This window comes from Myotis davidii, unplaced genomic scaffold, assembly GCF_000327345.1.
Source record: "Myotis davidii unplaced genomic scaffold, ASM32734v1 scaffold313, whole genome shotgun sequence".
Lineage (NCBI taxonomy): Eukaryota > Metazoa > Chordata > Mammalia > Chiroptera > Vespertilionidae > Myotis > Myotis davidii.
Genome location: NW_006286275.1, coordinates 1,621,238 through 1,634,461, shown reverse-complemented (window position 1 = coordinate 1,634,461; position 13,224 = coordinate 1,621,238).

The window sequence follows — 13,224 nt, the reverse complement described above, 5'->3', positions numbered from 1 at the left end:
CTGTTTTAGAATATTTAACAGTTACATAAACGGAGTCAAGTGTTTTCCAACGTGGTTGTCTGGTTTTTATGGCCTTGCTGTGTACTTTCCCTCTTTTTGACAGTAAACTTCTGCCTATGGCTTACAGATTGACATTTAATTTATTAGTGCTGCTCTGCACCCCTCCCTTGGGAGGGAAGACATGAAGTTTATTGTTTATTGCCAGTTTTTTTGTTTACTTTTCAGGTTTGTACTACAAGGTTTAATAAAAACAAAGTGTTTTTGAAAAAATAATAAAAGTTTTAGTGCAATAAGGCAAGTAAAGAAAAAAGGTATTTAAATTAAAATGCAAAAAGTAAAATTTTATTTAAGACTAGAGGCCCAGCACACGAAATTGTGTGTGAGTAGGATCCATAGGCCTAGCCTGCGATCAGGGCCATGTCTGATGCCCTGAGACGCTCCATGATGCTTGCCTCCATGCTCACTCTGCGAAGCTTCCCACTGCCACCCCATGATGCACCCACTGCTGCCCAGCGACGCTCTGCAATGCTCACTGCCATTTGCCGCTGGATGCTCACTGCTGCTCACCACCTGCAGCCCATTGCCACTCAACAGTCCCCAGTCCAGCCTGGCCACCACCCCACCTGCCCCCCATTCGCTGTGGTTCCCCATTCACCATGCGGTGATTGGAGCCTGCGGGGCGGAGGGTAGGGGGAAAACAAAAAGTAGTCAATGCACCTCAAGGCAACTCGTCAGTGGTCATTCTGGTCATTATGCTTATGGTCCTGGCCTTTATTATATAGGAGGCCTTTTTATTATATAGGATAATGCACTCATAGGATATTCAATAAAATTTTTAAAAGCTACCAGAACTATTGAGTTCATTAACATTACATGGTACAAAATCAATATAAAAAAAAGTCGAACATTTTATACATTAAATAGGGGCCCGGTGCACAAAAATTTGTGCAGTTGGGGGGCAGGAGTCCCTCAGCCTGGCCTGTGCCCTCTCACAGTCTGGGACCCCTCGGGGGATATCCACCTGCTGGCTTAGACCTGCTCTCCGGGGGGATTGCAGGTCTAAGCTGGCAGTCAGACATCCCTCTAGCAGCCCAGAAGCCCTCGGGGGATGTCCACTTGCCAGGGGGGAGTAGGCCTAAGCTGCAGTTGGACATCCTTAGCGCTGCTGGCAGCTGGCAGCCTGGCTTGTGGCTGAGCAGAGTGCCCCCTGGGAGCACATTGACCACCAGGAGGCAGCTCCTGCGTTATGCGTCTGCCCCCTGGTGGTCAATGTGTGTCATAGTGACCAGTCATTCCCAGTCATTCTGCTGTTACGGTCAGTTTGCAAATTACCCTTTTACACCCGCTTCAGGGTGGGGGTCCTGCTGGGGTGCCTGGCCAGCCTGGGTGAGGGGCTGATGGCTGTTTGCAGGCTGGCCATGCCCTTAGGCTGGAAGCAGGTATCTGGGATTTATTTAACTTCTATAATTGAAACTTTGTAGCCTTGGTCCAGCTAGGAGCTTCCTGGCAACCCAACGCTTCCTTGAGTGGAGGCCACACTGGCTGGAAGTAGGTATCTGGGGTTTAGTTGTCTTCTATAATTGAAACTTTGTTGCCTTGGTCTTGCTCGAAGCCTGGGTTGCCCCTGGCAACTGAGGCTCCCAGTCCCTCCTTGAGCGGAAGCCACGGCAGCTGGAAGCAGGTATCTGGGATTTATTTATCTTCTGTAATTGAAACTTTGTACCCTTGAGCAGAGCTCAGGGCCGGCAGGGCAGGCAGGAAGCTTGGCTTTCTCCATTGCCGGGGGCAACCTCCAGCTCCATGTCCGCAGCCATCTTTGTGACAGAGTGAGGGTTAATTTGCATATTATTCTTTTATTATATAGGATGAAAAATGGGATATTGACATAAAAATAAAATGAGAATTTATTTTAAAATGTGAAATAGACAAATATAAAATACTTATACATCTGACAAAAGATGTATAAAATCTTTAAGCTGAAATCTATAAAACATTGTTTAGAGAAATTTAAAAATACAAATGGAATGCTATACCTTGTTCATGGCTTGGAAGACTCAATATTGTTAAAATGCCAATTCTTCCCAATTTAATATATAGATCCAATGCAACCCCTATAAAAAATTTTGAAGTTTTTTTTGTTAGGAATTGCTAAGGTGATACCAAAATTCATATAGAAATATAAAAGTATGAAATAACAAAAAACACATTGAAAAAGATCAGTTTGATGATTCATATTTTCTGATTTCAAGGCTTATAAAGCTAGAGTAACTAAGTGGTATTGGCATAAAGATAGACAAATGGATAAATGGAACATATTAGAGTCCAGAAATAGATCCATCCATTTGTAGACAACTGATTTTTGACAATGCAAGGGGAATTCAGTAAAAACAGTTATGTACAGTTCTTCAAATGAACAAGTGAACAGTTGTGTACACATATGCAAAAAATTCATTGTGCACTTAAATAAAAAATCTAAAGTAACAAATTTATAAGAAAAAATATTTGAGACCTTGGGTTGGGTTAGGCAAATATTTCCTAAACATGATACCAACCTTATGATACCCAAAAGAAAATAATTGATAAGTTGTACTTTATTAAAATTTAAAACTTTTACTCTTCCAAAGATACTCTTGGGAGAATAAAAAGACTTGTAAACTGAGAAAGTATCTGACATAGGACTTGTGTTTCCATATATAAGCTTAATAATACTGGTAAGAAAACACCCCTAATACAGTCATTTCAGTCCTGGATGTTTCCTAAGCATAAAGAAAGCATACAAGGTCTTGTTCATAGCAGCTTTATTGGTAATAGGCATAAATTGGAAACAACACTTATCAGCAGGTATTTAGATAAGCAGATTGTGGTATATCACATGATAAATGTTAGATCATACTACTGCACAATAAAAAGGAATAAACTCTTGAATTATTTAAATAACAAGAGCGAATCTCAAAAGAACTATGCTGAGTAAAAGAATTCAGACAGAAAAAAACACATAGCATATCATTACATTTATATAAAACTAGAGGCCCGGTGCATGAGATTAATGCACTGGAGCAGGGGGAGGATTCCTCAGCCTGGCCTGCACTCTCTCACAGTCCAGGACCCCTCCCCCCCCAGGGGGTGTCCTCCTGCTGGCTTAGGCCCGATTCCCTGGAGATCGGGGCTAAGCCAGCAGTCAGACATTTCTATCTCAGTTCAGGGTTCTTGCAGTCTTGGACCCCTTCCTCCTTACCACCTACCTGCAGTGGAGGTGGGAGAGGCTCCTGCCACTGCAGGTATGCTTGCCAGCCTTGAGCCCAGCTCACTGCTCCTTAGCGCTGCCTCAGAGATCAGAGAGGCTCCCATCACCGCCACAGGGCGGTGAGCTTGACTTCTGGCTGAGCAGCGCTCCCCCCCTGGGAGCACACTGACCACCAAGAGGCAGCTCCTGTGTTAAGCATCTGCCCCCCTGGTGGTCAGTGCACATCATACCAACCGGTCGTTCCACTGTTCAATAGATTCACATATTATGCTTTTATTTTATAGGATTCTACAACATTCAAACTAACCTAAAATAACTGAAAGAAGATTAGTTAGTGATTGCTTAGGGATTGTTGGGAGGCACTGGAGGAAGTTAGACCAAGTGGGGAAGAAGATAAATTGTGGATGATGGGCATGTTCATTATTTGATTGTGATGATTTCAGGGGTGTATGCATATGTCAGGACATATTAAATTGTACACTCTAAATATGTGATACTTATATGTCAATCATATTTTAAGCTATTTTAAAAAACTAAAATGTAACCACACAATGACATACCACTACACACAAGCACAGACACACATGTATACATATCAAGTTGTGTACATGTAATGTCAATTATATCTCAAAAAGCTGATAAAAAATATCCCAAGATAAATTCATAAGGAAAGAAGATAAATCTCTACTTGTCAAAAGTGTAGAGACATTGAAGCCAAAGTGCGTAGGAGAACCTGTCAGAATGTAGGTGATCCGCATGATTTCTGGTCAGATAAGGCCAGTGGGTGTGGGCCTTCTGGTAGCCATACCAGTACATGGTCCTTGCTGTGGACCTTTCTGTGGTGAGAAATTGCAGTCACCTGCTAGAGAACAGTGGGAAGGCAAACTTGGAACTTTGGTAGTTGAAGTGTCATCTGTAAAAAATGGAGTTATAGACAGAAAACAGACTGAGAGCTGTCAGGGCATGGGGTTTGGGGGCTGGGAGGATGGTGGGATTGATCAAAGAAGAAAAAAGAAAGAGACTCTACTTTGTGCAATGGGTGCATGCTGTCGTATTAGAAAGATGTTTTGTTGATTTGTACACTTGGAATCTGTATGGTTTTGTTAACTGATGTCACCCCAATAAACTCATTAAAAATAAGCATGCACACCAAAGAGAAGCAACCAATGGCGGGGGAAATTACAGGCTGTGCTATATGAAACTGTACAGTCTGACATTATTCAACTACATAGACGCAAAATTATAGGAATTTGCTATAAAATTTATTTCTGTACCATGGGCACACTTGCACTTTTTGTTGAAGGCAAGCCCCAGTAATTCTTTAGTGAGACTTTCACAGTCTGGAGCACATTATTATGTGATTTGTTCAAATGTAAAAGGAAGACAACCAGGCATCCTAGGAGTCTAACACTAGTTAAGCTATCATTCAAAAGTGAGTGTGAAGTAAAGGCATTTTCTGATAAAGCAAAAATGTGAGAAGTTACCACTCCCAGGTCATCACTGAGAGAATGACCAAAGCAGTGCTTTGAAAGAGGATTGCGGCCAGAAGTAAAAAAGCAAGAAACAACAAGTTTCAAATGTAAAATAAACATTGGCTGTGTACATTAAAATAATTTTCTAAGAGTAATACAATGAAACTAAACTACTAGAATATAGGAGTTAAATTTTTAAGGACATTCTATTCAGAAGCAGGACAGTGAATGCTTAATTTTTGGCTTTATTAACTTTTTTTAAAGGTACATTTTTGGAGCAATTACTGAAAAATAGAAATGTAATGCATAATATACCAAATGTGGAAAGGAACTGAAAAATTTGATCCAATAAAAGGCAGGGAAGGAGGAAAATCAGGCATAAATAGTTCACATATTTATCATTGCAAAAATAAATAGGTCATAGATAACTGTTAAAAATAAGTGTGTTGCCCAGCTGGGGTGGCTCAGTTGTTGAGCATTGACCTATGAACCAGGAAGTCATGGTTCGATTCCTGATCAGGGCACATGCCTGGCTGGTTTGCAGGCTCAATCCCTAGTGGAGGCTTGCAGGAGGGAGCAATCAATGGTTCTCTCGCATCATTGATGTTTCTATCTCTCCTTCTTCCTTCCTCTCTGAAATCAATAAAAATAATTTAAAAATTAAAAAAATAAGTGGTTTGGGACACATATGTAAAAACAATTGTTGATACACTAGGTGAAGCTAGGTGATGGATAAGTGAAGATAAATTATCCTTTCTCTTTAAATGTATGTGTTTGAAATTTACCAAAATAATTTGAAAAAATAAACTTTTCCTATTATATATTTTGCCATGGGCTTAAAAAATCCCCCACAAAAAAACCAAAAACAATAAATAGGTTGGTTCTTTAAAACTTAAAAGCTCTTGTTAACAACAAACTCATAGACAACAGTATGAAGTTTACTAACCAGACAATGCAATTACTGATATTATGTTATAGAAACGTACACTTGAAACTTATACAAACTCATTAACCAATGTCACCCCAATAAATTTAATTAACAAAAACAAAAATTAAGAAATACAACTTACAGCCGAAACCGGTTTGGCTCAGTGATAAAGCGTCCGCCTGTGGACTGAAAGGTCCCAGGTTTGATTCCAGTCAAGGGCATGTACCTGGGTTGCGGGCACATCCCCAGTCGGGGATGTGCAGGAGGCGGCTGATCGATGTTTCTCTCTCATCGATGTTTCTGACTCTCTAGCTCTCTCCCTTCCTCTCTGTAAAAAATCAATAAAATATATTTTTTTAAAAAAGAAATACAACTTACAAATAAACACTTTTGTTACTTTTTTTCTTTTAGAAGGACCTCCAGAAGGCACTTTACAGATTGTTTGTAAGTAAAGAGAAAGAAAAATACCAACCAAAGGCTGTGGAAAATTATTTTTTGACAAAAATGATTATGAGGTTGTTTTTTTTTTTAAGGTTTAGAGTAGTTAGTACTTAGTGAGTAACAGAAATTTAATAGGAAAATACATTTATTAGTGAAGTTTCCTCATAGCAATGCCTTTACTTAGAAAATAAAATTATTAAAGGCATGAAAAAGGATTGGTCTGCATGCTTATGATCAAAACATTCTAATAGTTAATTTTATTATTTACTGGATCATCATGGCCACTTGAATAATCACTGAGCCTATGAATGCGAGAAACACAAAAACGTACTCAAAGATAACTCAGGTCAAATAATGGTTATCGATGGAAGGTTTCTTAGTGTGTAGAGGACACATTATTTTGGTAGGGGCATCCGAGGAATCAGAGGTTAAGAATAAATGAGGCACAGTGTCACTTTGCTGATGTTTGCTGTGTTTCTCTTATTTGGAGACTCCACTACGGTGAGATGCAAATTGGCATGCTGGGTAAGAGCTGTGCAGTTAGACAAACCTGGGCTTATATTCCGAGTGCAGTATATACTAGCCCTGTGACTTCGAACATGTTATTTTCTCCTCTGTAAAATGGGGATAATGTATCTGCTTTACAGTGTTGTTGTGGGAACTAAGTAAGAAGACCAGATGTCTAGCGGACAGAGTGGAATATTAACGCTGCAATATTCTGTGGGACAATGAGAGGCTATGAAAGCAGAGATGTCAGCATTGATCGAAGAAGTGTTTGTTTGTTTGTTTGTTTGTTTATTTTTATTTTTTTATTTAAACTATTTTGGGGACAATGATTCTTACTCTGAGCTGTTTGTATTCAGATTTTTTTTTTAAAAAATATTTCTATCTAAGAATAGAAAATTGGCTAAATAAATCATGACATAACAGCAATCATTTGGCATAACACTCTCTGGGTCTCAGTTTACTAATACATAAAATGGAGCTTAATAATAGTGTTTATTTACAAGCATATTGTTGGGCGTATATTAGGTAGTTCATGTAAAACGAAGAAGTGTTTGTTTGTTTGTTTGTTTGTTTGTTTATTTTTAATTTTTTATTTAAACTATTTTGGGGACAATGATTCTTACTCTGAGCTGTTTGTAGTCATATTTTTTAAAAAATATGAATTTCTAAGAATAGAAAATTGGCTAAATAAATCATGACATAACAGCACAGGGATCATTTACAACTTCTTTAAACCTCAGTAATTTCATATGAAAAATGGGAATAATACCTACCCCTTGAAGTTGTGAGAATACTATGAGGTTATATAAATATTTAGCACTGTCCCTGGAACAAAGCAACCCTTCATTTTGTAAATTCATGTATAGATGTGTGGAAAAGTTTGGAAGTATATAGAAATAGGTGTGGGTCATGGTTGACTTGTAAAATAACCTAACACAACTAATATGAATAGAGACAGCAAAAAATATTTTAATAAAAATTAAATGAAATAAAAAATAAATCCTTCGACACTAACAGTAACATTCTGAATAAAAAGTCAAAAGAGACTATAAAACTTGTCTTCAAAGACTTCTTGAAGTGATGCTTCAAAGAAACTAGTTTGTGAGGGGAAAAAAAGTGACTCGTAAGAGTCATTTTTTACCAAATAATTATTTTGACCAAAACTTTATTTTATTCAACTAGTTTCTTCTAAATTTCATTCAACCTAATTGTTTGTCCTTATTTTGGAGTGGAAGAAAATAAGAGTAGTCAAGAGATTTATTATTATGTCCAGAACAAATTAGAATACATGCTTAATTCCAATTCCTGCATGTTGTGTTAATAAACATACGCTGTTTCCTAAAACAGTAGAAAGCACTGAAGGTTTTACTGGGCAGGAGAGTGACATCAGAAATGTGACATTTAAACAGAATCACCGTTGTTAATGTGGTCAGTGAACTGGAAGGGACAGGGCTAATGAGCCGAAAACCGGTATTGACGAACATGGACTCATTTTGTGGTTTGTTTTATGTGTGAGGCCATACTCTCAAGTTTGGTTTAAGGCAACAGGGCGTTTATTCCTGGAAAAGTTGTTTTCATACCAGAGGGTTTTCCCAGAGGTACTTACAGGGTTCCTGGTATCATTATACATGGACAGTGTGTGAGAAAGGGGTGATCTTTTCCATTTATCTTTTCCCATATTTGGATGTTGACTATGGAGAGAGATAAGGGGTTTCACCTGGAAAACAAGGCTACTGCTGCTAAAACTCATTTGAAAAAATGGTACTTCTAGCAGTGTGCAGGTACACAGCTTTCGGTTCCACAATTCCATCATTTTTGTTTGAACATTCCATTCTGTTTAATTTCTACCATGAAGATACTGCAGGACTGCAGCTCAGTACAGCATAGTTTCTTTTAGCATCAGTCACTGATAATACTTGCGTAGAGTGGGATCTAATTCTTTGAGGATGTGAGTCCTCCCTAGAAGTTTAAGAAAACGATTTAACTTCTTTATTATAATTTATTTTGGTAAAGGAAGGCACTATTAAGACCTTCCATTACGCTGATATAGATTGCTACTCACAGTGTCATCTATGGATCAGCAGTGTGGGCATCTCCTGACAGCCCAGACCTCCTAAATCATAACCTGCATGTTAGCATGATGCCCACGTGACTGTGTTCGCATTACAGCTAGAGAACACATGGGCACCTGTGTCCAAGAAGTAAGAGTCACAGACCTGCACTGAGCATATTGGTATTAATAGGATAAATGACACTCCACTTATTGGTAGAAAAGACAAATAAATATTTAATAATGCTTGTGGGGGAGGGAATCCATCTGGTTTCTTCATTTTCTCCTTCCTCCTCCTACTTGTTTCTAACAGGTTAATAAAGATAATTCTCTCAGATCTTATACCTTTTCTCAGACTATGCCTAATGTTAGTAACAAAGTAGTAAGTCAATGAGATTACTACTTTCCTAAATGGTATAAAACTAGTTTTTTTTTTAATTAAATGACTAAATAAGATAGCCTCAGATAGAAACATCTTCTCTTTGTAGCTTCTCTTCTTTTATGCTCGGCATCATTAGATGGGTCAGATTTCATACACCCTCCCTGACAAACTAGGTGCCATTTTGTTTACGTCACTGCCAGTTATCACACATAGGCCAGTCTCCTTAAAATTACACGTCATATGTATTAGTAATGTATTTTTCAATTTAACCTTCATATTTTCTTATATTCTAATTGCTATTTTTTGTGCAAATAATAATATGCATTGAAACTCTAAAATTTGTGCTACTGAACTTTCCCCATTCTCGGTAATTTCAAAAGTCTTTTGCTATGTCTGTTTTTAATAATTCAGGTGAGATATAATTATAATGGTTTAGAGGAGAAAGGCAAATGATCTTTCCAGAGTAAATATATCAGATGGTGCCAAGTATTGAAATCCCTACTGAATGTTACCTTAGCCATAGCTCTGGTTTCTCAAAATACCAGCTATATGAGCTGATACCCTGACCCAGAGTGGGTAATAATTTATGTGTGGTAGCTTTCTGGCTATTAACATACCCCATAGTTGTTTTCAGCATGATATTATGGAAAGAGTCTGGAGACTGGAGTCATCCATGAATCTAGTCTGAACAATCACTGAGTGCCTGGGAGTGAGTCATCATTAACATCAGTGTCACCGTCACTGTCAGGCTCATGACGGAGGGAAGCACTGAGTCAGCCAAGAACCCTTCTACAGTTGCCTCATTGCAGAAATGTGAAAATGAGATGAGATGAATGGAAATGGCCTTTGAAAATAGATCATTAGCCACTGTGATATTGTCATTTGAAGGTTGGGTTTTATATCACACTTACGCTCAAGGAACTGTAGGATTGGGCTGCAGATGTGATCAGGTTATTTGGCAAAATAAATATTTCTCTATGTAATCACTTGATAACAGGTACAGTTTAAAGTGGGAATTCAAGGAGACATTTAAGACATATTTTAATTGAAGAATTATTGTAGCAGAATCCCCAATTGGAGATATTTCAAAAAATTCTTTGGCTCAAAAATAGTAGACCCTATGTATAAAGCAGTTTTTTGTATTATAAAAACACACAAACAAACAAAAAACAACCAAACAATCTTGGATGTTAGAAGTTTGAATTTTAAATGGAGTGAATTTGTTCTTATTTTGTACAGCTTAAGATACCATTATGTTGTATTATATATAATGTATTTTGTAGGTCATTTCCTTTAACTTCTCTGTTATCTGTGCTTCATGAAGCCTAGAAATTAACAATTGTATGACATTTGCTAGCACTCAGATCGTATCTACCACAATACCACCCCTCTCCGCCATTATAACTATGTGCTAACTGCCATTGCATCCAAGTATATGAAGTAATAAATAGGCCCCCAGTGCCGAGCAAATGCAAAAGCAGACAGAGAGTTTCCCCCTGCATATGGGAACCATCTCTTAAGGACTTAGCTTCGATCAAGATAGGCAGTTTGAATTGCTTCTATATTTCCTTTGTTAAGAAGCTGTTTTATTCTTAAAAATGAGCTTTGGTTTGGGTTCTTCTATGAAAACAATAGAAAACTAAAACCTGTTGCAAACTGGAGGGTTTTTACTACAAACTGAAGTTTTGCTTCTGGCGGTTTTGAAAGATAGTGTATGGGGATTATTATGACTTGGTATATTTCAAGTCCTGTACAGATTAGTCTCAACATTAGGTCCCATGCTGTCCCTGCACTGACATTATTAGGTTTAGGCACATGTATAAGAGTGAGGGAAATGTTTGGAAGTGGGCCATGGAGAAGGGGTGAGGAAAAGGGAGAAATTTAGGCTACACTGTTGCTATCAACACTTCCTCAGTGCAAGGCTATTTAATGAACTTAGTCTTCACAGATTTTTAGTAGTGTTGAAATTTTGGAAGGCCTATGTTTGAATATTCACACTGTTTTGCTATGCGGTTTCTGGTAAAAGGGTAGAGAAAAAGAAAATTGGAGGGACATTTGCTATGCCTCTCTCTCTCACCAGGACGCGGCAGTAGCTGAGATGGAGCAACTTGTTTTTTCTTTATCGTTGCCTGTTTTTATGTTGTACATTGAGCATAAGAATATCTGTTTCTCTGATGTGCAGAATTATACTCTGATGGCCATTAAAAGTTTGGAAATGAGTGGTGTTTGGTATTAACCAGCTGTGGCCTTGAGTGATGAAATTCTAAAAATATGTAGTGAGCCTTCTCAAAAAGCATATGCCTTAAATATGTAGAAGTAATCAAACACATAAGACCAACCTTTAGGGAAAATTGGCTCTAGGTGGTGTAAGCATCCAGTTCTTGATTTCAAGGATTGCATTTTAGGAGCTGGAGACTTTGATATGGAAATTAGAATGATTGCATTGCTAACAATTCTAAAATGAGCAATAAAATAAACATTCCTATTTATCTTTATATTCTGATGTAATAAAAATGAGCACGTGCACAGGCACACAGAACAACACAACTAGGTTATATCTGTTTAAGAAATCTTAAGATTTCCAAAAGAGTAATGTGTGACAGAAGAGAGAGCCAATGACCATCACTATGTCTATTTCCTGCCTAAATTCATTTACTACTTGTTATTTCATACTGGTGCTCCTTCAAATGACTTTGGAGCCTAGATTTCCAAGAATCATAATAAGCTATCTAGTTATTGCAGTCTTTTAAAATGTCTTTGATATTCCTATTCATAATTTATTCCAAGAACGAAAACCTTTTTATTGTTACGGGAAGTGTTAGCATACTCAGGAAGGGTAAGAATAGACCAAATAAAAAACGTGCATGTTGCCCTAGCATTTTTTTGCCTGTGTACAAACATAAAATTTATTCTTGAAACTCCCTGTAAATATTTTTTACTACATCCTGTGTTAGTTCCAGTGATTAAATTCTATCCTATGCTTATGTTTACATGAAACTTTTGATTTAAATACTTGGATCAAAAATATTTATTTAGCATACTATCAGAAGATTCAACAAAAATATTTTTTAGGCACAAGTAAATGTTTTTGTTTCCTTCTTGCAGAATGTATTGACATTACTGGATTTTCATCTTTTCTGAAATTGTTTTAATAATATTTTCAAACATTAATTCATGGATTTCTTCTTTTTGATCCACTTACAAAAAAAATATGGGGTCATTATGTCAACTCAGCACATATCAAATCTAAACCTCTCTTGCTACAATTAGAGCCTGTCTCATCCTCCTCTTGGTTCACTGCAGGAAGAGAACAGCTGTTTGACATCACCCCTTACAATAATAAGTCCCTCCTTAACATTCTCCTTTTCAGTTCATTAAAAAAATCCCAAGCTCTGAATTTTTTCTCATAGGTCCTATTATCCTAGTTTAAATGGTTGGATGCAATCTTGCAGTCACATTACCATTGCCCCATATGTGTGGAGCCCCAAATCAGGAAGATAGTCTCAGAAAGACCACACTTTATTAAAAAAGTTCTGGTTGCCTAGCTCTAGCTCATGTGCATAACTGTTCACGTAATTATGATAACAGAGTGAAGGTCAATTTACAGATATTTTAGGACCCTTTAGTTGTTTTTCATGATTTAGTAATTTTGTTTAAATTAGTTATTTTCTATGACCTAAATTAAGTTAAATATTTTATTAAATTTTTATTTTACTGTTTAAAGTATTACAAATAGTAGTACACATGTCTCCTTTTTCCCCATTGACCTTCCCCCGGCCTCCCCTACCCCCCAGCACATGCCCTCACTCCAATCCCCCAGTGTCTTGCGTCCATTGGTTATGCTTATATGCATGCATACAAGTCTTTCTGTTGATCTCTTCCCCCCCCCTGCCGCAACCCTCCCCAACCTTTCCGCTGTAATTTGACAGTCTGTTCGATGCTTCTCTGCCTCTGTATCTGTCTTTTTGTTCACCGGGTTATAATGTTCTTTATTATCCATAAATCAGTGATATCACATGGCATTTTTTTTCACTGGCTGGCTTATTTCACTTAGCATAATGCTCTCTAGTTCCATCCATGCTGCTGCAAATGCTTATTTTTATAGCAGCATAGTATTCCATCGTGTAGATGTACCACAGGTTTCTAATCCATTCATCTGCTGATGGACATTTAGGCTGTTTCCAAACTTAGCTATGGTAA